The sequence below is a fragment of the Ictidomys tridecemlineatus genome, chromosome 14, assembly GCF_052094955.1.
Source record: "Ictidomys tridecemlineatus isolate mIctTri1 chromosome 14, mIctTri1.hap1, whole genome shotgun sequence".
NCBI lineage: Eukaryota > Metazoa > Chordata > Mammalia > Rodentia > Sciuridae > Ictidomys > Ictidomys tridecemlineatus.
In genome coordinates, this window is record NC_135490.1 from 59,221,778 (window position 1) to 59,248,823 (window position 27,046).

At 33.7% G+C, this 27,046-nt stretch overlaps 1 pseudogene; it reads right to left on the reverse strand.

Annotated features, from left to right (window-relative positions):
* The window catches only part of LOC101967443 (CAP-Gly domain-containing linker protein 1-like), a 33,886-nt pseudogene extending 10,091 nt beyond the window's left edge, over window positions 1-23,795 (reverse strand).
* Between the last annotated feature and the right edge of the window lie 3,251 nt (window positions 23,796-27,046).

Below are 27,046 nucleotides of genomic sequence, written 5' to 3' on the forward strand. Positions count from 1 at the left end.
GGGTCATTCTGTAGCCTAAGTAATGGCTATAGTGCATATCTAGTGTTCCTCAACCTTGGCCTTGGGTTGCAAAAATTAGAGAATGGGTTTCCACCTTCCCTTATAGAAAAGGCTAGTTATCCACTTACTGCCTAACATAGCTGGACACAGGGCTCCCCAGGAGACTGATGATCTTTCAATCAAATATTACTAATAATTCTGGCAGATACAGATGTTCAGGCCCTATGGATATTGTAGGAGCCATTAAGAATATAAAAGATAGTCTTCTTGAGAAATCTGATCTCTTTGATTTTTATTCTCATTTTTTGGATATTTCTAAAAATATGATCTATGAATAATGGAAAACAGAATGATTTAGAAAGACATTAACAGTGTATATTCTGGGGTCTCATACCAAACTCTTCTAATCAAAATCAGATGGAATGGTCCCAGAAATCTGTATGTATTAGCATGCTATATCTCAAACCCACACTGAGTTCCCAATTTAATCATTGGCATTTGGTAAACCTGAGGAAGAAATTTCTTCACTTTTTCCTGGATTCTGAAATGACCAGGGTCTAGCAACCAACATAATGTGCCAGGAATTTCCCAGCTTTAACAGAGGAAGGCCCGTGATGGGAAAATCCTCAGCCCTAGGCTAATCAGAACAGTTGGTCCCCTAAGACCTAATTTCAAATCTTGTTTTACCATACATCAACTACAGGACTTTAAGCATGGCACTAAACCATTTTGAGATCCAATTTCCTCATCTGTTAAGTAGTGGTAATGTCCATTTCACAGAGATATTGTGTGGATTAAATGAAATTAGATGTGATTACACATATGAAGCACCTACCAAGCAGACGCTCTGCAAATGTTATTTCCTTTTCCTACCATTGGCAAAATCATATTTTTAGGCCCAAAGGGAGGATCCTGTTACACACAACAAGAAGGTAGATGCCATTTAATTTATTTCACCTGCCAAAAAAAAAATAGTACATTTCTTTGTCAGTAAATAACAGATTGTCATAAGCTGTTTTCAGGCAAGATTTGTTTTTTTAATTTTTTTTTTCAATTTGCAAATATGCAAATTGAGAGTCATGATTCACTTCATCTCCATGTAAAATTAATTAACTATAAAATGCTGAATATAAACAAAAAAATGAAGGAAAAATGGTACATTCGAAAATATGGAATTGAGTCCTAGAATTTAGACAATAGTTTTAGAGTCATATTCACCAAAGCAGGTGTTACTTCTACAATTAGAGAAAATAGTGGACAAAGCCCTCAGGCCAGGTTATGTCCCTATTGCTGACTTTAATAAGCATATGGATTTAGATAGGTCTCAATTATTCTGGATCTCAGATTCCATACTTATAAAAAGATGAGGTTGGGATAGAATATGAAATTGATTTCTAAAGTTCCTTCAAGCTTTATGATTCTATTCCAGATAAACTATTTTGCTTCAGTTTGAATTCTCTTAGTAAATGGGAGCTGGCTACTTTGAGTCAGTTGAAGGCATAGCAGGGAGATTAATCTTAGATTGTTCTCCTTTATTTTGAATCAAAGTCTTCTTTCTATAAATTATTCCTATTGGCCATAAATCTATATTTTAAAGTAAACTCAGAATAACCCTATTTTCTTTTGCATGGGTTAAATTCTTTAATTCTTTGAAAGAAATGATCATTCTTAAAGCAATGACAAATATTATTTCCACTTTTTCCAGAAGTGATCATATTTGGCCGTGACAGACTTGATCCAATCCCAAGGACTTCTCAGAGCAGGTGACACTATCCTAATCAATTTATTGTTGAATATTTAAAATCCAGTCTGGTAAGTTGGATAAGCATGTATAATAGCATCAGGGTTGGATAACTGGATGAAAGGGCTTACCTTTCTTGGTCAGTGAGTTTCCAACAAAGGTCAGAGATCAAAATTATGAAGGAATTAAGGGAAAGTTAAGTGGACAGAAGTCAATCCTAGAGAAACTCTGAAGCACATAGTTTTTGTAGGTCTCTAGCTAGAAGACACTGATAAACATATTTCTGATCAATATCAATATTGTAGGTTGGAGTTCAGGCAAAAGAAGGCTTAAATGACAATTTGAGAAAATATCCATTCCATCCATCATTTATTCATCAAATATTTCTTGTGTATCCACTGTGTGTCAGATATTATATGGGCCTCAAGATATGTCCAAGAGCCATTATAAACCCAGATAGTGCTCAATATGTCATGGTGCATCAAACTTAAAACCTTTCAATTGTCTCCTATTTACATATTAATGATTTGAGTCTTCATGAGACTAAACTGTGGAAGAAGTTGTGATAAAATGTTAAAACATACAGATTTGTGGATCCAAGCTCAGTGACTTTGATTGAATGGGTCTGGCATAAGACCCAGGGACACAAACTTTAAATAACCTTCCTAGTTTACTCTGAAACTTAAGGCCCACAGACTACATTTTTAGAAAGATCACTAGAAGTAGAGAGAAAACTTCCCAAACAATCCATCTTTAAACTTTTAAAAGGTCCTAGTGTATACAGAAAGGTCCAAACTTGTGTATTTACTGAGTTGGTACTTTCTATTTATTGATACAAGGTTTGTTTAATTCCCCAACAACCTCTTTATCATTTTACATATCCATGACCCCCTACTACACAAATTAGCAATCTCACTTACTAATGTAAGAATAAGGCCCAGAGTTAGCCATGCTGGTCTGAATTCATTCAACTAGTCAGTGAGTTTATTTGCATTTTCTGGACAGTAAATGTCTATTGATACAGGCAAATAATGCATTTTTTGTTCATTTGTTTTAGTGAAGTCACATTTCTGCTTTTATTCATCTGGTAGTGAGAACTTCACATCTTTTGTGCATTTGTCAAATGAAATTGCCTCATCCAATAACCTATGTGCTTTTTAGAGGTAGTCCCTTTGCTCAGGGCAAAACTCAATTCTCAGTCCCTACTTATACTTATGCTAAGTTGACTATTCCCCAAAGGACCATGAGTAAATGCTTCATGGTCTTTAATCATTTTAATGGCTTTCAGAATTACTCCATTGTGCTTATGTCCTTGGACATCAACAGAAACCCAAGTTTCAATACCTTATAGCACAATATAAATGATTATACCAATACAATTGTCATAGTTCCTGATCTGATCTTAACTCCCAACCCTTTCACCTACTCAAATCCTTTTTTTTTGTGAATGTATGATTTATTTCAACATTCTCTTATAATTGCTTAAAAATATAATTTGCTCTTGTAGATAATATACACATGTATCTAGAGATTTTCTTATGACTAAAATTTAAATCTGTGGTATGATTATTAGTACACTTAATATTAGAAGTATAATTAATCCTATTGGTAAAGTCAACACCTGCTCAAATCCTTTATCCTCTTGCTTAACTGAAATGGGACTGCATAGAAGAAACCAAATATCTGTAATCCATTAAGTGGACACTGTTTGCTTGTTTTTTCATCTATATTATACATAACTCAAAACCATTGAAAACCATCTCTTTTCTCTTAAAAGCACTATCTTTTGTCAGATTCAGCTAAACATACTTTTTAAGATTTCTCATCTATCACAGTCACTGCCATTTGCTATCATTTATTTCTGCCCTTCATAGAGCATCATTCTCTTGTCTTCTGCTCATGAGTTATGATTTTTCCAGAATTTCTCATGGGTAAGTAGATGATACATCCAACTCCTAGAATCCTAGTTGTTTCCAAAACTTTCCTTCAACCGCATTGGGCCACCTGTTTTCATGATGTATTTTTTAGTCCTTGTCATCCCCTATAGCTATACTCCTCCCAAAATGTTAATTTCAAATATTTAATTTTACTTATCAGCCTCTCTTCCACAACTAACTTAATATAATGTTTTCATTTCAACAATTCTTCAATCTCATGAGAAACCTGCAATTCATGTATTTTAATACCTTTTTCCATCCATCAAATATTCCAGATTTCACTTCCATAGAAGTCCAGAGTCTCTAGTCCAGCCCCGTGAACCCTTGCAGACTTTTGAAATTCTCTTTCAACTCTCTTCTGACAATCTTTTCACCTGGAATACCCCTCACTCTGATAAAGCTGAACTGCCTTTTTATTTTGTACCTGTGAACAAGTACCTCAACATAGAAGTTTCACCAATTGGACTCAAATTGAAATCCATAGTATCAGAAGGAAACTCAGCATTGACTTTCCTATTAAATGTTTCTGCTAAATTTTCTTTCTTTCTTTTATTATTTATCATAATTATTAGTGTATACTTATTGTGAAAGTAATGGGTTTCCTTTCTTTCCTATTATATTCACTTAGTCATTTTATAAAGTGACGATACATGTCTTTATTGCGAATCTTTAATATCCATTCCCACAAACTGTTGACCTTGAATACAAAGAGAATTAGTTTATCTTCAGCAAAAAATTTCATTATCCTCTGGTATTCCCCCCTTTTTAAGGTTTGTATATTATAGTTTCCCATATTATTGTAAAAATTATATCCATACTCAGGATAAAGTTCATTTGTGCCCTAAATTTCATTTACTATTGCAATCTTAAAAGTTGAATTTCTCTGAATATACAATTTCTCTCTTAATTCACCAAATTTTCATTGTTTGCTGGTTCTTTCAAAACATCATAGCAAATATTGTCTCTTACACTCATGTAACTTTGCATTTGGAATTCTACTCTCCAACTTCTATTCATGGAAAACAGTCATGAAAGTAGTTCTTTATATTTGTGGCTTCTACATATACATCTCACATTTTATTTCCCAGCTATTCCTATTGGACCTTTGACTCTATACATAGTTCTTAACAAGATCATTAAAATCTATATCTTGATGGCCAATGGCAAGTTCTCTATCATCTTGATAGTGTTACCTAGAGTTTCAAATGTAAGTGTTCATGCCATCCATCCTGAAACATGTTTTTCTTTTGCTTCCAGGATACATGCTTTCTTAGTGTTCCTTTTACTTCACTAGCTGCGGTTCCAATCTTTCATAAATCCATGTTACCTATTAAATCTCTAATTGATAGAATGCCCTAGGACTCTGGCCTCTTCCCTCAGCCTCCTAATCTTCTTCTTTTTTTTTTTAATATTGAGACACGGTCTTGTTGTTTGCCTCTTCCCACCTTCCAAAAAAATAAAGGGTTTTATTTGTTTTTTCCCTCTGTCACTTACCCATCTACTGGTTTGAAAATTATACATTGTTTTTATTCTTTTAGTAATTAGCCTTGAAATTTTAATCATCTTGCATGTTTTTAACAAAGACGAAAAAGTTAATGCTATGAATCTCTTCTTTAGAACTCTTTTTCTCCTGTAGCCTCACTTTCATGGTTTATACTGTTATTTAGTGATTACAATTAATCCCATTCTTTCAAATACTACTTGTATTCAGTTGAACTTCTAAAATATCTCCATCCAAAAGTTTTGCCAGTGCTATGATATAGCCAACTAACATAGCCAAATGATCATTATTAGAACAGTTTTTCAGGTTTCTCGGATTGAATATGTCCAAAACAGACGTATCGATTTTATAGTCTTCCAATTTAGTTCGTGGTATTTCATCATCTCAAGAAATGATAGCACCATTGCCACTTAAAATCTCAGGCTACAAATTTAGTAGTTAGTAAATTTTAATGCTTTTTCTTTCTTTCGTATTTTAAACCCAATCTATTAATTAAGTCCTATAACCTGTCCTGCCAAAAGATATCTAAAATTCGACTCCTACTATCTTCACTATTGTATGATAGTCTCAGTAGCTTCATTCCAGTTGAAATTCTATCAAGCACTTCTTTCTGTAGATCATTTTCCACAAAGCAGCCATAGTGAGTTTTTCAAAGGTAAATCAATGTTAAGACCCACAATGGTGTTTCTTTACGTCTAGAATGAAATCTTACTATGACCTACAAGGCCCTACATGATCTAGTCTGTGTTTATGTCTACTAATTTAAGTATATTCATTTTCTCCATTGCTTATGCTACAACATCCACACTGCCTCTCTATCTGTTCCTTGAACATAACAAAGTGTTTTTTATTTCAGTGTCTGTGCTACTACCATTTCTTCTGATTGGACTATTTTCTTCCTTCTACATATTTTCATGACTGGCTCCTTCTTATTTATGGATTTAGTGCAAATATTACCTCCCCATCAAGGGCCTTCCCTGGTTTTTCTAGCTAAAGAAATTCTTTCAGTCACTTTTTACCCATTACCTTTTTGATCTATTATATTTTTAATTAATCATATCTAGCTTATTTTTGCTGATGCTGTTGTTTTATATGTTTATCACATTTCTCACCTTCATACCAAAATATATTCCTATAAATATTAGATGCTATACTCCCCAAACCTGCAAAACACCTGACCAATAATAAATATTCAGTACTTTTTGAATGACCAAAGGTCATATTGGGATTTTTTTTATCCAGTATTTCTGCATCACTTGAACAACTTCCTAAATGTAGATTTACATAGTAGGTCAACATTTCTTTCTGTTCATTTGGGTCAATTAATCTGACCCACTGAGGCTTCTTTGTGTCATGAATCTCTTACTCTATTCTATTCCCTTATCCCTACTGTTAGGTTTGTACAAAAATTCATTATGTTTCCTAGCTTATGTTTGTTTCAAATATTTTTAGAAGAATTCATGCATTTTGAAAAGAAGAATTTGTAAAGTAATACTATTTGAGAAGGTGTTAAGAGGCATGTTTTGGATATTTTTCTAGTATGAGGATTGAACCCAGTAGCACTCTATCACTGAACTACATCCCCTGTTCTTATTTTATTTTATTTATTTATTTTGTGAAAGGGTCCTGCTAAATTGCTTATGCTGATCTCAAATCCATGAAACTCCTGCTTTGTTTTTCCAGGATACTTGGATTACAGGTATGCACAATTGCTTTGGCATGTTTTGAAAATTTTTTTAAAAAGTAAACAAAACAAATAGAATGTCAATTTTGTTTCTATCTTATTCTCTTTTTTTCCCCCTAAAAGTAACAGATTTCGATCTTCTAACTCAGTTTCCTTGCAAATCAATTGGAGATTGGAATATTTGGCTTGGAATGAGGCTCAGTAGAATAAGGTATATGAGTTACTCAGTGCAAAGACTGGCATGAAAAGTTGTATAAAAAAGAAGAATGAGTGACTTTATAGTTTACATCGATTAGGAAAAGTAAGGTTAAGCTTATAAAAGAGGTAAAAAAAAGTCAGTTTATCTTTAAACTTATTATTTTACACATTTTAAGTTTACTATCTTATTACTAAATTACTTTTTAGTGTTTTTCTAGTTTCTTTTCTTCTTAAATATGGGATTTGACCACATGGTCTTTATAAATACTTCTAGCTCTGATCAGGTTAATGGAGTTCACATAGGAGAGACCTGCAGAGGTGAAACGTTTTGCCTCAAGCCACCAAGAAAGCTCAATTTTCTAGCTGTAGTTCTTTAAATATTCAGTCCAACACTCTGATCAGAATTGACCAGAATCAACAGAAAGAATCGTTGACTCACCAGGTGTTGCAGCATCTTGATGGAGGAAAGAATGCGAGTCTGGAGAGGCTGATATTGGAGCCTGAGACCTTCAAGAGGAAGGAAGGTCCTTACAGTAGATTGCAATACAACATGTGTCAGGCAACCAAAGGTCTCCAGAAATCTTTGCAAGAAATGTGATAACAGGTAATGATAGAGGACCTCAGTGAATGAGGAGAGAAGGTTATTTTTTACTTTCTGATTTGGTCAGAGCTTTATCCTGACTGGCAACTATGTGTCCAGTCATGTCAGAAGCAGTTTAGCATTTGGCAGAGAAGTATTGAAAAATGGAGTCAGGACAATAATATTATTTTAATTTTATAAGTTTATGAGGTACAGTCTGATGATTGATATATGTAATGATCAAATTAGGGTACTTAACATTTCCATTTCCTTAAGCATTTAATATTTTTATTAACATGTAATTTTGCTTTTAAACTATATGACCTTCACCAAAGTATTAAATGCCTCTGTCAGTTTGCTCATTTGTAATAATTGTCATATCTTCTACGCTCTTACTTCAGAGAGCTGCTCAGACAAATTTTTTAAAGAAAACAATCAATATTTTCAATCTTTCCTGATAACTAGGATCAATTTTTGTCAAACACACACGTTACAGTTATTTACCCTGAGAAATTCTGGTATCATAGATGGTGTTTGGTAGCTAGTGTTTGTTTTTAACAATAACCAAAATTACTTTTTTCTCTGGGCAAATTTGGAAACTGGTAGATTTATAATGATGCTTGTAATGGCAATGTTAATATTAGTCAATATCAGGAGCGCCCAGGAGTCCTGACTTTAACAAGCCAGCCTAAGAGAAGGGGCTGAAAAAGAATTTTCCTCTCGATTTGGTTCTCATTTGTGTGAGTAAGAAATTAGTCATCCAATGGTATTGCTATAGGGAGGTAGAGATGGAGAAACTTGTTTTCATATATCTATTCATCTTATCATTTATCTACCTATTGGCCCTCAGGAGTTTATATTTTATTATAATATGATAGTCATGTTGGTAACTAGCTAGCATCTTTATATTTCTACCTACTAACATATTATTTACCTAGCTACCTGCCTATCTACTTTCCCATCATCTACTTATTAGTTTTTACTGTGTTTGGGAACCTAAAACAACCCTGGTGCTGTACCACAAATGTAGACATTCAAATACTGAAAGAGTTAAGTCAACATCCCAGGATCAGAATTCTGATAGTTCTAGATTGTTCTATTTTAATTATGCTTGAATACAATAAACTACAATACTAAGAGAAAAAGAGAAAGGCATATGGCAATTCATATTATAGCACAATAATGTTAAAAGGACAAGTGTGTCAGAATAATAACTACTTGAAGACAATATTATCTTGTCTAACCGTTTAAAACCACAAAATTACAAAGATATCTGCTTAAGTTATAGCACATAGGAAAGATACAAAACCTTGTGAACTATTAAAAATAGTTGGTTTGTGTTTGATTAAAATTGTGTTGATAAAAATACATTAATATCTTATTCTTCTTACAAGTCTGTCACAGGCTAACAGGTGAACTGCTTTCAGATCTCCAAAGTTTGAGAAACCACAGAATATTTCTGGTCATCCATTCCCTAATTTAAGTTGAATTCAGTTACAAAGTAACACATATGTGATTCAATATCAACAAGAGACCAGGTACTCTGCCATAGTATTAAGGATCTTTTATGATTTCCCCTTTTTCCTAAACCTGCCTTTGAGTAAGTACCTAAAAGAAACTGGAAAGAACTGCCAAGGGCATTTTCTAACTTTATAATACAAAATTGGTTCTTGAGTCTATTTCTTTTTGGTTGTGGTGCTAAACTTAGTCCCTCAAAATCTTCTGTGTATGAAAGTATTAAGTTCCTACAGAAATCATCTACATGCAAATTGTTACCATGACTTATAAATGGCTACCTTCAAACATCAGATCTAGAACTTCATACATCTTGCATATAAAATTGCCTAAAAAAAGATAAATGAACAATGAATTGTTTCATTGAACCTCCCCATTCTGTAAGAGCTGACTTTGTACTTCAGGAATTTATGTTATGTTAGGGATAACATAAGCCTAGACATTATATGCAATAAATATTTGTAATAAATTATATAAGAGGTGCAAATAAAATGATATGGAGTTCTAATGATGCTGAGACCACTGAGACCATTCTTATAATGAAAGGTATATGCCTGTATGCAGAGATGTACAAATATTCAAAAATCAAAATGTCCTTTAGCCTCCTTTATTTGCAAAATTCAATAATCCTTTTCTTCTTCCTCTCTCTCCAGGAGTGCTCAATTTTCACAATCTAGTTCCTCTTAAGAGGAGTAAAGCACTGATAGATTATGAAAACACTGGTAAAATAAATGTTTTTATCCTCTCAGAGGTATTTGTGTTTTAAAAGAGGAAAACTTAATGATTTCTTTCTATCAGTAGAATTTCATACCCCAATGCGTCTGAGCAGAAGATGATTTGAAGTGGGAGGGTGAGCAAATTTTCTCGTGAAACATGACAGAGGACACTGCCAATTGTTTCTCAGTGCATGTGACCATAGTCCCAGAAGAGCATGAGAGGGACATTGAGGCATCTACTGTTTTAAGATTGATTTGCAAAATTACACTTGTGCCCTCCACTCATATTGACACTGACTTATCCTTTTCTAATCTTCAGTTTATTCTCCTGTTCTGCTAGACAGTATGTAGAGCAGGTTCAACTTTCAAAAACGAATTCATGCAATTTATCATATTGACAAGCTAAAGATCAGAAATATGATCTGATCAATAGATGTGCAAAATCCTATACCCATTCATGACAAATCTCTCAGCATACTGGGAATAGCAGGAAACTTCCTCAAATTCATAAAGACCATGCATTAAACACACAGTTAACATATTCAATAGTGAGAAACTAGATTTTCAACCAAGATTAAGGCAATGATGTCCCCACTCACCTTTTTTTAACATTGTACTGGAAATTCTATCTAATAATTTAGATAAGAAAAAGAAGTAAAAACTATAGGATTGAATAGAAGAAATAGAACTGCTTTTTTTTTCACAGATGACTGATTGTCAATGTAGAAAATTGGAAAGGATAGGCAAAGCAAACAACTCCAGGAACTAATAAGCTATTATCATAATTGTAAGATTGTGGGATATAAGATTAATTTACAAAAGTCAATTGCCTTCCTATATGCTAGCAATGAACAAGTAGAATTTGAAATTGAAAGCACAGTGCCATTTACATTTGCATGATAAAATTAAAAAAAATAATTAGGCATACATCCAAAAAATGTACAAGATCCCTAGAAGGAAAACCAGAAAATTCTGATGAAAAGAATCAAAGAAAATATAAATAAATGGAGAGGTAATCCATGCACATGGATAGGAAGGATCAACATTACAAAAATATTAGTTCTTCCCAAACCAAATTGATATGTAGATTCAACATGTTTCTGTTCAAAATTCCAGCAAAGAAATTTGTGGATATCAGCAAATGGATTCTAAGTTTTATATGGAAAAGCAAAAACCCAGAATAGCCCAAACAATATTGAAGGAGACAGAAAAAATATCAAAGTACTGATGTTTTTCAACTTCAACACTTGACATAAAGCTACAATAATCAAGTCATTTTTGTGAAAGAATGGCCAAATTGTGGAATGGAAATAATTAAATATTCAAATATATTAACACATAAATAGAGTTGACTTATATTTGACAAAGGAGAAGAAAAAAATGGAATGGAAAAAATATAGTTTTGTTTAATAAATATTTCTAGAACAACTGGATATCCACATGTAAGAAAATGAGTCTAAATAAAATTTTACACATTCTGAAAAAAATAACTCTAAATTGATTGTGGACCTAGCTCTGAGATATGAAATTATAAAATCTCTAGGGGATAGCAAAGACAAATATCTAAGTGATTTTAGGTTTGCATTACAATGACGGAAACACAATCCATGAAAAAAAAAATTAAGTGGTCTTCATTAAAACTAAATGCTTTCCCTTTGGAAAAGTCTCTACTGGAGAATGAGAAGAAAAGCTATAGGCAAAGAAAAAGTTTTTGCAACATTTATATCTAATAAATAACTACAATCCAAAATACACAAAGGACTCGTGGCTCATGCCTGTTATCCCCGGTGGCTTGGGAGGCTGAGGAAGGAGTATTGTGAGTTCAAATCCAGCCTTAGCAAAAGTGAGGCAGTAAGTAACTCAGTGAGACCCTGTCTCTAAATATAATACAAAATAGGAAATAGAGCTGGGGGATGTGGCTCAATGGTTGAGTGCTTCTGGGTTCAAGTACCCCAAAATAAAAATAAAAACAAAGAAGACAATGAGCAGCTCAACAAAGTTTACAAAGGACATGAACATACTCTTCAACAAAGAAGATAAACAGATACCAAAAGCATGTGAAGATATGCATAGCATTCTAAGTCAATAGGTGGTTGTAAATTAATACAAATGGAATACCATTATATTCCTATTAGAATAACTAAAACTCCAAATACTGACAACACCAAGGGATACAAACAATGTGGAACAACAGGAACTCTCATTTATTATTGGTTTGAATGCAAAATGACATATATCTATTTTGGAAGACAGTTCAACAGCTTAGTCCAAAGCTAAGCAGACTTTTGTTTCAGTAATTGCATTTCTTATACTTATCAAATGAGTGGAAATCTGTGTTCACACAGAAAGCTACACACGAATATTTATTGTATTTTTATTCATAATTGTCAAATTCTATGAGTCTAGTAGGATATCCTTTAATAGAATAAAGTACCGAATGGACAAATAAATTGTTGTGCACTTTATAATGGATATTATTCAGTGATAAAATAATGAACTATACAGTCTCTGAAAGATATGAAGAAACTTTTAAATGAATATTTGTTTATTTACTTTTGTGGTACTGGGATTTGAACTTAGGGCCTTATGCATCCTAGGCAAACACTTTACCACTGAGCTACATTCCCAGCCCTTACATGTATATTTCTAAGTGAATGAAGCCTATCTGAAAGAATACAGCTTGTATGTATTTCCAATTATATGATGTTCTACAAAAGACAAAGTTGTAGAGACAATGAAAAGATCACTAGTTATCATAGGTTCAAAGGGATAGGTAAATGGATGGAGCATGGTTTTTTTAAGGCAATGAAAGTATTCTGTACGATAATGCAATGGTGAATACACATCAGCATTTATTTGCCATAGTCGTAGAATGTATAACACAAAGTAAATCCTGTAGAAAACTACTCCCACTGACAGCAGAGTATTCACGTGGCCTTACTGATAGTCACATATGTAGTTTTGGTAAGGGAAGATGCTAATAACAGTGGAAACTGAGTAAGGTAGCAGAGAGGAGGTAAAGGGAGTCTCTAGAATTTCTAGTAAAATTTTAAAACCTAAACAGCAACAGGTACCTTTTTTTGGTTCATATGACTACAAATTTCTTGGCTGATAGGTTAAAAAAGAGGGTCTATCCTGTCTTTTGCCTCAGTGTAATGATATGTACAGGGTACCTGGCTTCCTTCGTTCCCTCTCAATTGCGGGTTGAACCTATGCCCTGGCAGTTTCAGAACCTCCAAACATCCCCAAAGGGAACAATAGGAAGTGAAAAGTCACCCAGCCACCATGCAAACTCTGTAGTATTCTTGCCAAAAATATATATATATATATTGCCACGTCTTAAATAGCCAATTTTAGTCTGCCGTGACTTCTGGCTGGCCTCTCTTATGGAGAAAGGTCACACATGTACCTTGCCTTGCTAGAATTGCTGGTTACCAGATTGTTCTCTGTATTCTTGAATGTATTATTCTTTGCTGCTATAACTAAGTGCCACAGACTAGGAGTCTTATAAACAACAGAAATTTGTTTCTCACAATTCTTGATGTTGGAGGTCCAAGAACAAAGTGCTGGTAGATTTGGTGATTGTCTTCTCATGATAATTTCATATGGCAGAAAGGGAAGGGATGTCTCTGGGGTCTTTTTATGATGTCAGTAATCTCATTCACAAGGACTCTGTCCTCATCACCAATTACTTCCAAATTGCCCCACCTCTTAATAAGACCATCCTAAGGAGGAGGATTTCAACACTGGAATGTCAAGAGAACATAAACATGTAGTCCACTGCACTCTCGCACCTTCAATTTCTTCCACCCTGCCTACTCTTCTAGGTTCCCAACTTCCTGCTTCTTACCATGGTCTTTGAACTAGCTAGTTTGTTCCTGGTAGGGTATTTCCATGCATTATTCAAAAACATTACCTGAAACAGGGATTCAGTCAACCTGTAAACATCCTGGTACACAGTGCTGATTATATGATAACATAATCATGTGGTTCTTTTCTATTTCCACACTAGCTTAAGTTAGGTGTCATTATCGATTCCTACTTCACAAATTACTTGAAAGGTTTAAAACAACATTTATTGTCTTGTAATTTTTGTGGGTCAGGTATTCAGCCGTGGCTTAGTTGTGTGGTTCTGGGGCAGAGTCTTTTCGTACGATTATATTCAAGAAGTTGGACCAAGCTGCAGTCATCCGAAGTCCTGAGTCATGTGAAGAAACATACTTTCAAGATTCTTACTAGCATGGTTATTTGTAGGATGTGTTTGCCCTGGCCAGTTACTCTCAGGAGGCCTCAGTTTGCTGCTGAATGGGTCTCTGTGTGTTTCCTCACAACATGTGCTTAGTTTCCCCCAGAATGATCTAAGGAAGGGCAAGGCAGAAGCTGTGATTTCTGTTATGTATCTACTCTTAGTCATCATACTGTATCATTTGTATAACCTTCTACTGGTTGTATATGTCTGTGTCATTTATTATGGAAGGGGACTAACTATAAAAGGCCATAAAACACCAGGAGATGAGTATCATGGGGTGGGATCATCAGAGAGGATAGCTTCCATAGTAAGGCACTCACATATAGTTATAAAATATAAAAGTTATAAAATGTCAAATTGACTTCTTTTCCCCAAAGAAACCAATTGATTACAGCTAACATATTTTGAAAGAATTTTCCTTACAATTATTTGATTAATCTTTACAAGTATGTTTTTTTGGGGGGAGATAGATTCCAACTTTATAATTGAAGAGGCTAATTTTTAGTAATGTATCCAACAAGTTGTAAAGTGAAATTTTGAATGCAATCAGGTCAACGCTGAACCTGTTTGAATTTCTATAGAATAATACAGAGCATTCTTTTTGTATTGACTTTTCCTGATGACCCAATGTTCTAAAAACTTGGATTCTCATCATATGACATTATTTAGGCTCTGCAGTGATAATTCAGGCTGAAAACTATGTTCCATATCTGCCATTTTCATACATTAGCCTTTCCTCCCTTTTCCCTTAGTAGACACGGTAACTTGTTAGTGGAAAATCCCCATGGTGAAATATCTAGCTCTCCAAAGAATAAAGATTGACATTTGATAAACTTTACTACCATCATTACAAATGATTTTAATTCTATAATTATTATGTTTAATATCACTCTTGGAAATCACCCATGAAGAAGCCCCTATTTCATTTGAACATCAGTTTTTGTCCTACAGATGAAAAAGGACATTTTATCTTCTCTTCCCGATTCTCTGTAACTGTTTCTCCTTTTCCAGATTCATCTTCCCTTGGGGAATAAGTGCGTATAATAACTGCAATTTTCATTCCCACCACACGTCTCAGGGCACAGAGCCCTGAAGATATGTTCTGTCTTAGTCTTGATTCATGACTGTTTTAATGCCGACAGTTAGTATTTAGTGCACAGGGTTTCAGCTCCAGTAAAATTACTGACACTACTGCCAAAGAGGTAGAATGGCAGAGAAAGATGCTCACACAACAGAGGATGCTCAATATATTTTGACAAAAAAATCTAAGATTCATATTGCAGTGTATGATAAAGTTTGGAATTTCATGTGCAAGAATCACTTTCATAGATGTAAAATGTGTCATTTTTCTTTCTGTTTTACTGGCTCTATCACAGTCTCTGTCTCTGTCTTTGCATCCTTAGTCTTCTGAACTCCAGAGTGGTGGGACTGAGTTATGATACCTCTTCACCCCCAAATACATTCAGAGCACCTTCTTTTTAACCTCCCAGTCCTGGAATGATAGAGCAAAACAGAGGCTGCTAAATGGGTCACTGCTACTCTAAAATATTACTAAGAATGGAACAAGATGGAGATGGTCTCATTAGCCATCCTCTCTCAGGAGAAGCACAACGATATGCTTGAGAGACAACTTTGAGAAGCTTAGGTTGACTTTAGAGGGGGAGTAACAATCAGGATTCAGGTTTGAATAGACAGGAGATCCATCTGTAAGTCACCATCTAAGCAAACTGCATCTGAATTTTAACCATCTTAAAAATAATTGTGTTTTTACAAGAAAATTCCCTTATATTATGAACATTCACATTTAGGTACATAGAACTGAAATTGCCTATTGTCTATAATTTACTGTAAGCTTCATCAGCAAATAAAATAGACGAGGCAAGTGTGGAAAATGTTAACAGTTGTTAAATGCAGGTAATGAATATTTGGGCATGTAATACATGCTACTTTCCTGTAATAAAAAATAAAATGAAGGCATAAGAGTATACAAACTTTATGGGGCAAATTTCATAGATCAAGACAGTACCAGAAAAAATGAGTCTTGCTACCAGCAGTCTTTCTTATCCATCCTTCTCTAGGGAACTCTTCAGGTTGTGTCTAAATAAATATTGAACAAGTACTTAAAGACTACATTTTAAGAAATATTGTTATATGCCTGCATGGAAATTTGGCCTATGTCATAATTCTTCACATATATGTGAGTCAGAAATACAGTCACTGGAAAAGTTTCAAGACCTAAGAAGCCAAAAAGATGTGAAGACATCACCATAAGGCCAAGAGACTTCTCTAAGGGAAATGAGTTTAGATAAATAGAAAAGTAACACCTCTGCATATCTCATATATGAGGACTTCAAAATACAGGAGTCTGGGACAATTTTTAAATAGTACCAAATATATTATTGCCTGACTGCATATTCATAGTGACCATTCAAAATGTTAAAAAGCATAAAAAAGTCATTGTTTAAAACACAATCCATTTAAGAAATAAGAACGTAAAGTACACTTTTCTACTCATTTTATTGAAAACAATTGATTTTTTTTAAGTGTGGTAATCTTGGCCATCATTAATGATCTGAAGAATGTTCATTATCTAATTGCATCATTGTGTAAAATATATAAAGTATATATCATAAGGATTCTGGGTAGTGTGGTTGAGGAATTGATGAGCTATTTTAAACTTTCTTTATTTCCTTTCAGTGATGTGGTGTGTGTGTGTGTCTGCCTCCGAGGATTCATATTTATTTCTCATTTGTTCATGTATTTTTTTAAAAAATTTTCCCATGGTCACTATCACTTCATTGATTATTAGATTTGGCATATGCATTCTAAAAATAAATAAATAAATTTTAAAAAATAAAAAAGGGCTAACTGTAGAAACATATGGTGTTTCCACACAGATCAAGCTACATATGTTAAAAGAAATGCAAACTAATTCTTCCTTTTCCTTTTTACTTTGTACAATTTGCAAGGAAGCAAATGGTCTACAACAAGGATTACCATAGAAAATAACCTAATTAGCTATACAAATATGAGTCAGAGAATCCAAAGGTGGAAAACCTCATACCAGCTGGGTGATTTATTTTGTCATTAGTGATAATAAATGCTTTATTCTTCAAAATAATCCTAAAATATTATCATGGAGAACATTAATAATCTTGATTATTTTAACCTGAATTCGATGTTTATTTTTCTTCTATTCTTATGAGTGTGCATAAGAAAAGTTAATGTATATTTTTTTAAACAGTTATAAAATAAATATTAATAATCCCATATTTAATGTGTTTAAAATTATTGATTTACTCTCTGACAAAATATTGGTTAAAGTAACATAAGTTGATAAAAATGGACGATTAAATTTGAAACTAGGCCCAGTACCTTTACTGTTAGTTATTTAAAACAGAATATTAAACTTGAATCCTTATGAGAAATCTTTAGTACATATTTTTCTGTATAAATAATTATATGTTCAGTCTTTTTTAATAAATTATAATTTTGAAAACATTTCCTCTATATTTATAATTTTAAATAATTTTTTCCTTTTCACATTTTTCGAATGTGAAATGTTTCACACTCGGAATGTTAACATGTGAATATTCCAAATGTTCAAAAAAATGTAATTTAACTTGTGAACATTTGACTCTATAAAGACAAAATATGTTGACAACAAGTATATTTTTCAATCAATAGAAAATAATATTTTCATGGTGTTAAGAGAGAAAAGTCACAAAATATCTAGCTTTCCATACTCCTGATTTGAAAGAAATTGTCATGAATTCGACAGCACATTTTGTTCTGAGTTTTTCATAGCACTTAACTGAAAGTTAATTTTTCCTTAAGCCATAATAGCATTGGCTCAACAATTGACATCTTTGTTGGTTGACATACCCCCTATATAAAAACATGCCAAGATTTCTTACAAGATAATTAGGAGAATAAAAGAAATAACACTAACAGTATCCTTACCATAGAAATATTTTATAGTATCTATACCAAACTTCAGATTAAACTTTTAAAAATCACATATAAAAAAGGGAGGAATTAAGCATTAAGAAAGCAAATGGTGTTATCTGTGTATCAACCCATCTGTCTTTCTCTATATATTTACCATCAGATACACATAAACACATACACTGTTTTTTTTTTTAATAGTGAGACGAAATTAGAAAGATGAAAGAAACTATGGGAAATAATGTGCCAGATGGTAGGAGACAAGTTCTCTCACCTCAGTGGTGAGATTATATGTCTCAACAAACCCTCAACACATATGCTTTTAAAATGTGATACCATATACAGACTTTTGAATATAAGAAACAAAATTTTACTGGGATTAAGATGAAAAAGAGTCAATACCCATTTGGATTTGATCCAGTTCTCACAAGGGCAAATTCCCAAACTGCCATTTTCTTTTCCCATTATAGATTCTGGCACCAGGGCAAGATATTAGGATTTTAATACCTTAATATATTCTAGGAAATATACTCATGTACTTTACTGTTTTGACCTTTTGGCACATCATATTTTGATTCGGATGGCCATTTCACTCTTTGCTCTCCAGATCAGGGAAGCTATAAAAGAGCAAAATGAATGGATTGACTATAGCTAGTCACAATACAGAATACTGAAAAGGTCATTGTATCTCATCGACTGTGCTATTATTCATGGAATATACAGGATCTTAAATATTTGATACCACAGTCTTGTGACAAAGAAATCCCAAGGAAAAAAAAATGGAACCAAAAATCACTTCTCATGGCAAAATTGTACCATAATTCAAGAATGAAAAATAGAAGTCTGGTACGAGGAAAAAATCATTTTAACTTCTGTCCATCCTTTCATTTTTGGAAAATATACCTGTGAGCCCACATTCTTAAAGGGAAAAGGAGTCATAGAGACAATAGAAAAATGTTAAGGGAACAGCTTGACACAAACAGAATTCAAGAATTTGAAGTTCTAATATGTTTTTTTCCAAGTGTATCCACATCATATTTTCTGCTTTTGTGAATAGAAGATTGATAGCTACTCCTGCAGTGGAAATGCAAGGAAATTAGCACAATTTAAGGTATAAAAAGCCTAAACAAATTTTCCTCTTATTAAAATTTTAAAATGTTTCTTTTTACTAATAGATGATATTAAGTAGTTAGAGGAGTCTCAAATTCCTCATTTTCAGGTAAAAAGTAAGTTTTTAAGCAGTTCATTTACCAACAAGTTTTATATACCTATATTTATTACTGTAAATGCAAATATTTGGCCAGTAAACTTGAATAAAATCAACCAAAAAGTGTCAAGTTGAGAAGAGGCAACTCATCAGAAAAGAAATGCGGGTCATCAAAAACATTTTTTTTTTTTTACAAACAAAACTCAATCTTACCAGTAATTCTTGAAATGTAGTTTAAACAACAATTATGTCCACTTTTAACTATCCATTATTCAAGAATAAAAAAAGAAAATATCTGGTGTTTGTGAGAGTGAGAAAAATGATATTTTAAATTTTGTTATAAATATAGATTAATAAATGCACATAGCTTCAATTCAACTTCTGAGTTTCATCCTAAGGAATAAACTAGATGTGGGCAATATCTTATCTTGAGAATGTTAATCACAATGACATTAATGGTAATGGAATACTAAAGACAAGAGGAGGCTAAAGAAATGGTATTCTGTTCACATCATTCAGCTTTAGAAAAATCTTAAGGATTCCAGAACATGTTTATGATGTTGTAAGTGGAAAAATATAAGTGGCAGTTTAATATCTTGAGTATGTTTCCAATTTTGCGAAGTGTGTGTGTGTGTGTGTGTGTGTACATGCAGAATTGAAAAACAAAGATAAAACAACAACAACAACAAAATAACTTTCTGTATCTTTAACAGTGGTTAAGTCCATGACAATACAATGCAATGGAGGAAAAAATGTCCAAGAAAATAAGCACTAAAATGCTAACATTGGTTCATCCTGAAAGATTATTTGCAACTATGCAATATATATCTGTATCTATATCTATATCTATATCTATATCTATATCTATATCTATATCTATATCTATATCTATATCTATATCTATATATATCTATATCTATATCTATATATATATCTACTTCTACGAGTTTTCTCAGTACTTTATGGTCAATAGGTATTATTTCTTTGAAAACTGAAAAAAAATACTAGTTTTAAAAGGAAAGAAAAGAAAAAGTAGCCAGAAGATATGTATTCAAACAATGGTTTGGTTAAGAAACAAAACACAGAGATCTGAATTACAGGAATGCTTCAGAGAAGCATCGAATCTTTCCTGTTTATGGCATTGCTTGTCTTCCAGACCTGGCATAGCATTTTCTGGGACTAAGTCCCTGGTGTCTGTGGGAAGCAGAAAAGGGAGCTACAAATTAGGAAATTTTTAAAAGCAAAAATAAGAGGGGAAATTTAATGATTGTTATAAAATAACAGTTAATTCAAATATTTATTCATTCAAAATTTTCTAGAGGATAGGATTAGGGATTATATAATGTAGCCTGAATGTGAGGCTGTCGTACTTAGCAAGCCATGTGATTCTTGTCTAATAACATGCAATTCCTTTCACAAAACTGCATAAACACCAAACAGCAGAGCTTTCTCCTGGAATATCCTTTATACCTTTCCAAGGATTGTTTTAAACTATCAGAAAATAAGCCTGGATTGCAGAAGTATGGTTTGCTCCTATTGGTATTAAGAGAAAACTTAGCTACTCATTCCCAGGTATACAACTTTCTAGTGCCTTAACAGAAATTTGGGTCTGGCTAGATTATTTCACCTGTGGGGCTCTCATCAGTGCAACATTTTTATCTATTAAAAAGCTATTAACATATAAACCATTCTACCTCAGATAATTTTTTTAATTATGAAAATAATTGTCCTTTGGGATATATTGTCCTATCTTGGTTTTATTTTATGAAATACGATTACATGGAAAATATCAAAAAGAACTCACTGCCATTAATTTTGTTTTACAAAATATGACATATTCATCTGTAGTTTTCTTTTTTGTTTTCCTGCCATCGTTTTGTAGAGGCTACCCTTTACAAATGCTGGTCAGATAATCTCGTATCTACATTTTAAATTATATAGTATAGGGCCCCAGAAAAAAGCAAATAATTTGAAGGCAGCAAGAGAATGGAGAGTTTTTTTCAGATTTTCAGTGAGTTTATACAACCACTTATAGGAAAGAAAGTACAACCTATTTCCTGGTCATTCCCTGGCTTCTGATGGAGACTGACACCTAGGCACCAGGTCTCTTAGTCTTCGAAAAGATTTTCTGTTCTAAGGAGCATAAAAACCACAGGACTGTTAGAACGGAAAGAAATAATATAGACGCTTCTTTTTAAAATACTCACTTTGGCTCAATAACTTGAGCTTTTGCTCATCCCTGAGTGAAAAGAACAGGCTAATATAGGAATGAGGTTTTCAAAACCTCTTTCATATCTAACAGAATGAAATTTTAGCACCAAATAGCATTTGCTTTAAAGAAAAAAAAGTAATATTTTTTTACATACCCAAACATGTGGTTACAAATTTATACATACTACAAAAGTCTGGGAATCATAGGTGACCTTCTTTAACAGAATCCTGTGTGGAAATCATTGATTTTTATATTTGCATCATCCCATTTTCAGCAATGCCCCCCAAAATGCTTTTCCATACCTTAATTCCTTCGGTATTCTTCAGTTTTCTTCAATTATGATGAACTTTTAAAAGCCCTACGAAGCCTTCACTTCCTTTATAATACTTTCCTGGCACTCCTGGGCAGAGCTATTCTTTTCTCCCGCTAAGCAGGATTCTACTAGGAAGATCCAATTCTTGTAGACTAATAATAATACTGCAGAAGTATTTCCCCAGGAGGCACTAAGTTTTATTCAGTCCAGGTCAGGCAGCACCTTGTTTCATCCTTTATTTTGTGTACCTTCTATTTACCATGCATTATACTTCCCGGGGACACAGAACAATAGATATTTTACATAGTCTACCATAATCACTATGAATTAGAGTATAATACATCTAACGATTTTCGTATAGTTAAATGAGTCCCTTGTTTGGTAGATGAGGAAACTGAGTCAACTTCTGTTTCTTAATGGTCCTCAAATATTAGTGTTCCATCAGCAGTTGTTAAATCCAGATTTTAGGACCCAACAAACAGTTTCTGATTCTTTAGGTCCAGAAGCTGAAAAATTGTGTTGAATGTTGCCGGTTGGGGCCCACGTGCTGGGAAACACCAGTGTGATGCTCAAAGTTTAGGTTCCCAGTCTCTCAACTGCCACACTCAGGTTGCTCTTGATAGATATTTATGAAAGCTTTGCTATTTATAATAGTAACACGAGTATACCTAAATTAAAAAAAATATTTGAGAGTTAACTGCTGGTTTTTCAAATAGAAAAATGAAAAATTTAAGGCAAAAATGTGGGTAAATACCTTACCCCCACCTCTTTTAAAGATACTCTTTGGAAGAAGCTTACCAGTTGCTTGTCAGATTATAGGACTTCCACTTCTCTCTGGCCATGTCCTACTGATGCTAATTCAGCATTTTTTTTTTTTTTACTTAGATTTTCCTCAAAGCCTTTGCAAAACTCCCAAGCTTAGGTTTCTGAGAGTTTTTGTCCACTTTCCTCTCATGCACAGGACATAGAAACGATATCTGTTTACTTTATCTGGTGTTCTGGGAAGGAACAGCCATCAGAAGCAATCACTTTTCTAACATTTAAAGGCAAACCAATACTGGTTTCATTTTCTGTGTACATCATGCCTGAATGTTAACATATGATTACTTCCTGCCAGGCCACAGAGCACAAGCTGGTATTTGATGGATCCAGGGAGTCAAAAAGCAATAATGTTTTAACACTTACATAAAGCCACCTTTTGTTTAATAGGAATAAATAATGTTCCAATCATAATAATGCCAACTCTCTGCACAGAGAGCTGTAGCATCTAATGAGATGGGACCCCCGGACATGAGGCGAGTACAATAGCATGAGGAATGCAACAGAACAGCAGGAAAAAAAATAGTTCTCATCCAATGTACTACGAAAGAACATTGCTGAAGAAAACATCATATAATTAAACTAATTTTCTTATGATTCACAGAGAAAGATTGACAGTATTCTGAAACTAGGGGTGGTAATACACATTTTCAAAAATAGAAATCCAATGGTCATTCAGAGCTCCTGAAATTAAAAGAAAATTTATTAAGAAAAACAAAATAAAGAAAGTTGTGCCCCCACCCATCTGCACGGGACCCAGGCCCAGAGTAGCCTGAGTCCATCCTTCCACCAACAGACACCTGCTGGAGTTCAAGCTCCCATTCAGGACCACCTCCTCTGACCAGCAGACCCCTTCCAGAACTCAGGCTCAGCCCAGATCTGTGTGGGACCCAGGCCCAGGGTAAGTCAGAGTCTGTCATTCCCCAACACCACCCGGGAGGGCAGGCCTATCCCACTTCCATCTTGAGACACTGCAATCATCGCCATAGTCTTTCCCATGAAGTAGCCTCTACCTTGTGACAGGGCCTATAAGCAGCTGTATCTTGGAGCAGGCAACCCAAAACCAGTGTAAGGGCCACGATTTCAGCCCCATCTCTGAAAGGTCTTGCATCCATATGGGGCACCTCCACTGCTACCTCTGCTGCCACCAACTTTAGTTGCATAGCATCCATCATGGTACACCTGCAGGGTCTGGAAGCCCAGCATCAAGGTGAGGTACAGATCATCTGCATGGGTACTATAAGATTAATATTCATAATTAAAATGGTCTCTGAATTAAAGAATGACATAAATGAGCAAATACAGGTAAAAAATTGATCACTCCAACAAAGAGATAAGGTAGAAAAAGATTACTTCAAGAGAGAGATAGAGACTCTGAAAAAAAAATCAGAAATCCTTGAAATAAAAGAAACAATCAACCAAAAAAAAAAAAAAAAGAAACTCAGTAGAAAGCATTATCTACAAACTAGATCACTTGGAAGACAGAACATCAGATAAATAAGACAAAGTATATAATCTATAAAATAAAGTTGACTACACAGTGAAGATAGTAAAAAACCATGAACAGAACATTCAAGAATTATGGGTTCGCATCAAAAGACCAAATCTAAGAGTTATTGGGATACAGGAAGGCACAGAGTTTCAAACCAAAGGGATGCACAATCTCTTCAATGAGATAATATGAGAAAATTTCCCAACCATGAAGAATGAATTGGAAAATCAAATACAAGAAGTTTATAAGACACCAAATGTGCAAAATTACAACAGATCTACACCAAGACACATTATAATTAATACAGAATAAGCATACAATCTTAAAGGCTGCAAGAGAGAAGAATCAGATCACACATAGGGGGAGACCAATTTGTATCTCAGCAGATTTTTCATCTCAGACCTTCAAAGCCAGGAGATCATGGAAACAACATATACCAAGCTCTGAAAAAAAATCAATGCCAACCAAGAATCTTATATCCAGCCAGCAAAATTAAGCTTTAGATTTGATGATGAAATAAAAACCTTCCATGATAAACAAAAGTTAAAAGAATTTACAACTAGAAATCCTGCACTTCAGAACATTTTTGGCAAAATATTCCAAGAAGAGGAAATGAAAACAATGATGAAAATTAGCAGTGCGAGGCATTACATTAAAGAAAAAACTAATCAAAGTAGAAACCAAGTCAAGTTAAATACCAAAAATAAACAAAAATGACTGGGAATACAAATCATGTCTCAATAATAACCCTGAATGTTAATGGCCTAAATACACCAATCAAAAGACATAGAATAGCAGATTGGATTTTTTTAAAAAAAGACCCAACAATATGCTAACTCTAAGAGACTCATCTCATAGGAAAAGACATCCACAGACTGAAGGTAAAAGGTTGGAAAAAAATCATATCACTCACGTGGACAAGGGAAGCAAGCAGGGGTTTCCATCCTGATATCAAATAAAATAGACTTCAAGCTAAAGTTAACTGAAAGGGATAAAGAAGGCATTACACACTGATTGAGGGAACCATAACCAAGAAGACATAACAATATAAATATATATGCCCAAACAATGGAGAATATATATTCATCAAACAAACTCTTCTCAAGTTCAAGATCAAATGGACCACAACACAATAATACCAGGAGACTTTAACACAACTCTTTCACCAATGGATAGATCTTCCAAACAAAAACTGAACAAAGAAACTATACAACTCAATAATATAATCAATAACTTAGACTTAACTGACATATATAGAATATTTCATCCTTAAACAAGAGAATACACATTCTTTTCACCAGCACATGAGATCTTCTCTAAAATAGACCATATATCATGCCACAAGGCAACTCTTAGCAAATACAAAATGTAGAAATACTACCCTGCCATTCTATCAGATCATAATGGAATGAAACTAGAACACAATTATAAAATAAAAAATAAAAGCTACTCCAACACCTAGAGACTAAATAAGATGCTACTGAATGAATAATGGGTTGCAAAAGACATTAAAGAAGAGATTAAAAAAATTCTTAGAGGTAAATGAGAATACTGATACAACATATCCAAACCTCTGGAACACTATAAAGGCAGTACTAAGAGGAGTACTAAGAAGGCAGTTCATTGCATGGAGTTCATTTCTTAAAAGAAGACAAAGTCAACGAATAAATGACCTAACATTACATTTCAAAGCCTTAGAAAAAGAAGAACAAAACAACACCAAAATTAGTAGCAGACAGGAAATAATTAAAATCAGAGCTGAAAGCAATCAAATTCAAACAAGAGAAACAATTGAAAAATTGACAAAACAAAATTTGGTTCTTTGAAAAAACAAATAAAATTGACAAATCCTTAGCCATGCTAATGAAGAGAAGGAGAGAGAAAATATTAAAAATATTAAAGGCACTGACAGATTTCTAGAGCCATATGATTTCCCCAGGTTGACTCAGGATGACATACACAATTTAAACAGATCAATTTCAAGGGATGATATAGAAGATGCCATCAGAAGCCTACCAATCAAGAAAAGCCAGGACTGGATGGAAACAGAGCTGAGTTCTACAAGACCTTTATTGAAGAACTAACACCAATACTCCTCAAATTATTTCATGAAATAGAAAAAGGGAGCGCTTCCAAAAAAACTCATTCTACCAGGCCAGTATCACCCTGATTCCAAAACCAGATAAAGACACAACAAAGAAAGAAAACTTTAGACCTATATCTCTAATGAACATAGATGCAAAAATTCTCAATAAAAATTCCGGCAAATTGGGCTGATGTTGTGGCTCAGCAGTAGAGCACTAGCCTAGAATGTGCTAGGTGCTGGGTTTGATCCTCAGCACCATATTAAATAAAATAAAAGTATTGCGTCCAGCTACAACTAAAAAAATATTTTTTAAAAATTCTGGCAAATACAATACAAAAAGATAGTGTACCATAATCAAGTGGGGTTCATCCCAGGGATACAAGGTTGGTTCAAAATACAGAAATCAATAAATGTAATTCATCACATCAATAGACTTAAAGACAAGATATAGTCATCTCAATAGATGCAGAAAAAGCATTTGACAAAATATAGCACCCCTTCATGTGCAAAACACTAGAAAAACTAGGCATGACAGGAACATATCTCAACACCATAAAAGCTAAACCTCAGGACAAAATGATTCTAAATGGAGAAAAAAGAAAGCATTTCAAAGTTTTCTCTAAAACTTGGAACAAACAGGCATGTTCTCTTTCACCACTTCTATTTAACATAGCTTTTAAAACGCTTTCTAGAGTAATTAACAGAAATTAAAGGGATGCAGATAGGAAAAGAAGAACTCAAATTAGTGCTATTTGCCAATGATATGTTTTTATACCTGGAAGGCCCAAAAAATTCCACCAGAAAAAACTTCTAGAACTAATAAATAAACTCAACAAAGTAGCAGGATA